Consider the following 4491-nt stretch of genomic DNA (forward strand, 5'->3'; position numbering starts at 1 on the left):
TCAGGTTCCGCAGCTGGAATCGGGTTGCGTCGGAGAATCGTGAAGCACGAGCGTCTCGTCGATGATCGATTTTTCTTAATCTGTATAGCTCAGGATCGATTTAGCGTCACGGATCTCGTCCGTACGAAACCTTACCTCGTCGCGAAGGTGACGTGACTTGAAGATCGACCGTCCGGTGAAGAGAATCTGGACGAATTGGCGAACGAGGTTGAGGTTTTGATGAAAGAAGTAATTCGATTGTCGAATAGATTGAATGGGAAACCAGATAAGGAATCTCAGGATCTGAGGAAGAATCAGTTTCCGACTCCGTTCTCGTTTTTCGTTGGTAGCACGTTTGAAGGAGCTCCAATGGAGCAGCAAGCGTTGCTGGAGCTTGAAGACACGGCGGCGATTAAGCCCAAAACGACGTCGTTTTAGGTAATAACAGAATCGTTAACGGCTGTTATCGGATCTGTTAACGACAGATAACGGCATGTGGTTTTTGGCCTGGTCAACAAATACTTCATGTTTAAATTGGCCGGTCAACGTTTACTTCATGTTTAAATTGGTCATATATCAAGTTCACGTATTAAACGGCCATTTTTTTAAAGTTCGGCTATTAAACGACATTTTTCCCGTTTATTTACGTTAAATTTGGGGATTATTGTTGATTTTACCATTTTGTCATTCAAATTTTTTGGATTTGGTATTTTGTTTTTAATATTTTAGATTTTGTCATTTTTGGTCACTTTAAAAACTATGCATTTGTAAATTTTTTATATAAATACCATAGTAAAAAATGGAACAAAAAAAACCCAAACATAATATATAAAATTGTATTTTTAGATTAAAAAATGACAAATATAATATATTTAATCAAAATGGTAAAATCCACAAATGACACTAAAAGGAGATTTTTTTCGTAATTGATTCTTAAAATTTTTAATGTAAAATTTGACATTTACAAAAATTACATAGAAAATTCAATTTTTTCCTATAATTATTGTTGGTGTCGGATCCCGCACCAGAAGTACGAGGCCAACCAAAGATTGACACGTAGTCAAGCGGGTGGCCCATAAAGGATGAAGCCCATTGGGCCCATGAACCGAGGGGACGGTCGAAGTGGTTGTCACCACTTCGAGAGTCCGAAGTGACTGCACTGAGATGTGAGTTCGGTGTAGAAGACGCGAGTAGGTCGGTTCAAGGACACTTGGGCCAAAAGAGGCGAGGCCCATGAAAATCAGAGTCAACTCAAATTCAAACGTTGAGCATTAAAGTCGAAGAATCAAAACGGACACATTTAAGAAGAAATAATTGTACTTAATTACTCATTTTAAATGTCGCTTATCTATGTATAAATATAGAGGCCAATGGCCATGTAAAAGGGATTCCTCTCAAGAGAGAAATACTATAGCAATTTTCATATCAATTTATAAGTTCTTACGTATTCATTTTTGTCCCTCAAGAATAATCTTTCCCACTTAACAAAATACTTGAGTGTGTGAATCCGACATCCACATTTTGGCGCCGTCTGTGGGGAGATCAGGATTCTTGAGTGGTCAGATTTCTTCTTTTCTACATTCCCGAGATAAGCGACAATGTCCGGAGGAGACGCCGTTGAGACATCATTGGCCGAAACCCTCAAAGCCATGCAGCAAACCATGTCGGACATATCACAAAAATTCTCGGATGTGGAGAAGGCCGTCGATACGTTGCAAACATCCCAGGTATCTCTTAGTCAAAACGTCAATAATATACAAACTCGTGTTCGCTCTTTAAGTGCAGGAAACCCGGTGGGAACCCGAAGAGGGATATTCAACTCGCCAAGTTCCGCTGCACGAAATGAAACCAGCGGACAAACAACTCCCGGTGCTACTAATAATGTAGCTCAGACGTCGGAAGAAGAGACGCAGCTCGGGGATGAAGAACAACTTGCAGCTCAGTACGAGCAGGAGAACCTCGACCAGTTCGAGACCATGAAGAAGGTTAGCCAGGAATTAAAAGAAATGAAATCAAAATTTCATCAGGCTACAAGTTCGGAGCCAGACATCAATCGAGTCATTGAAGAAGCTAGGCGAACCCCTTTTATCCCGCGAATTGCAAGTTTGAGGATCAAAGATTCCCGGAAGCTCAAGTTGGACCCTTACAGCGGATTGGAGGATCCAAAAAGCTATCTTGCAGCCTTTCTGATCGCTGCAGGAAGAGTCGAATTGGATGAAGCTGATGAGGACGCAGGCTATTGCAAGCTGTTTTCGGAGAATCTATGTGGCCAAGCTCTAATGTGGTTCACCCAATTAGAGCCGGGTTCGATCAGCAATTTCGACGAACTATCAGCCGTGTTCTTAAAGCAATACTCTATCCTTATGGATAAAAGCGTTTCGGATGCCGATCTTTGGAACTTAACGCAAGGATCTAATGAGTCACTTCGAGTTTTCATCACCAAATTCAAAGGAGTGCTATCAAAACTCCCAAGAATCTCACAGCAATCAGCTTTATCTGCCCTACGAAAAGGATTGCGACATGATTCAAGGTTTAAAGAAGACTTAATACTTCATAAACCAGACACAATTCAGGATGCACTCTTCCGCGCAAACAATTGGATGGAGGTAGAAGACGAAAAAGAAAGTTTTGCCAAACGGAATAAACAAGAAAAGCCGGCAGTCACCGTCCCTACCAAGAAGTTCGAACCTAGAGAGAGCAAAGGACCAAGGAAGTTTGGGTCGCAACCCTTCAACAATTCCGTCGGGAAGCAATTCCAAGGGAAAGGAAGATCAAACACTTGGGTCCGTGATGAAAGTCTATATTGCGACATTCATAAAGTAACCGGACATTTAACCAAGGATTGCAGCGTTCTTAAAAAGCACCTCGCAGAGCTGTGGGCTAGTGGCGATCTTTCTAAATTCGATATAAAAGATTTTGTGAAGGAATACCACGAAGCAAAGGAAAACTCCAAAGATCAAGATTCCAAAAGACCAAGGTTATCCAACGAGGAAGAACCAAGGAGTTCGAAGGGGAAGATCAATGTGATTCTAGGGGGTTCCAGATTTTGCGGGGATTCAATAAGTTCCATCAAAAAACATAGACGAAATGTCTTACTCAAAGCAAGCTTAAGTGAAGAAATTGATTTTCAAGGTGCTACAATATCATTTAACGAAGAAGAAACGCGGCATCTCGAAAGACCGCATGACGATGCTCTAGTCATTACTCTCGACGTCGCAAACTTCGAAGTATCAAGGATCCTTATAGATACAGGCAGTTCGGTCGACTTGATCTTTTTAAGTACTCTAGAAAAAATGGGAATCAGCAGAGGAGACATAGTAGGACCTCCATCTCCACTAGTTGCATTCACAAGCGAGTCAGCCATGTCTCTCGGGACAATCAAGCTACCGGTCCTTGCCAAAAAAGTATCGAAAATTGTGGACTTCGTCGTCTTCGATAAGCCCGCAGCTTACAACATCATCCTTGGACTCCCTGGATTTATCGAATGAAAGCAGTTCCCTCTACATACCATCAATGTATCAAATTTCCAACATCAAATGGGGTGGAAACAATTCGGGGAGACCAAGAAGCTTCACGGACTTGTTACTTAGCTAGCCACCGTATGAAGATTCAATAGCAACTAACGAAGCCCGCAAAAGAAGGACTAAAAATAAAATTTCCTAGTGGGCAGAAGAAAGAGGATGTAGTGGTCGAAGTGGTACTGGAAGAAGACAAGCCGGACCGGAAAATTAGAATTGGAGCAACTTTGACTGGCCAAATAAAAGAAGCTTTGATCGAACTCTTAAGGAAAAGCAAGGCGTCGTTTGCATGGTCAGCAGCGGACATGCCGGGCATAAATCCGAGTATAATTTGTCATGAACTAAACGTAGATCCAAGCTTCTAACCGGTAAAACAAAAAAGAAGAAAGCTTGGAGTGGAACGGGCAAAAATAGTAAACGACGAAGTGGATAAACTCTTGAAGATAGGGTCAATAAGAGAAGTGCAGTATCCGGAGTGGGTAGCAAACACTGTCGTTGTCAAGAAAAAGAACGGGAAAGATAGGGTTTGCATCGATTTTACAGACCTAAACAAAGCATGTCCTAAAGATAGTTTCCCGCTCCCGCATATAGATCGACTTGTAGAGTCCACCGCTGGAAATGAGCTGTTAACGTTCATGGATGCCTTCTCGGGTTATAATCAGATAATGATGAACCCCGAAGATCAAGAAAAGACGTCATTTATCACAGATAGAGGTATCTACTGTTACAAGGTAATGCCTTTTGGTTTGAAAAATGCAGGAGCAACTTACCAACGATTGGTGAACAAAATGTTTCACAATCACCTCGGGAAGACTATGGAAGTCTACATAGATGATATGTTGGTTAAATCATTGAAGAAAGAAGATCATGTTAAACATTTGGAGGAATGTTTTGATATTCTCAATAAATATCAAATGAAGCTAAACCCGGCGAAATGCACATTCGGAGTCCCATCCTAGAGAATTTCTTGGCTATATCGTGACAGAAAGAGGGA

The 4491-nt window shown here is 41.5% G+C and overlaps 1 pseudogene; it reads left to right on the forward strand.

Moving 5' to 3' along the window:
- LOC110226780 overlaps positions 1 to 513 on the forward strand; it is an 840-nt pseudogene extending 327 nt beyond the window's left edge.
- Positions 514 to 4491: the final 3978 nt, after the last annotated feature.

Source organism: Arabidopsis lyrata (assembly GCF_000004255.2).
Source record: "Arabidopsis lyrata subsp. lyrata unplaced genomic scaffold ARALYscaffold_26, whole genome shotgun sequence".
Classification (NCBI taxonomy): Eukaryota; Viridiplantae; Streptophyta; class Magnoliopsida; order Brassicales; family Brassicaceae; genus Arabidopsis; species Arabidopsis lyrata.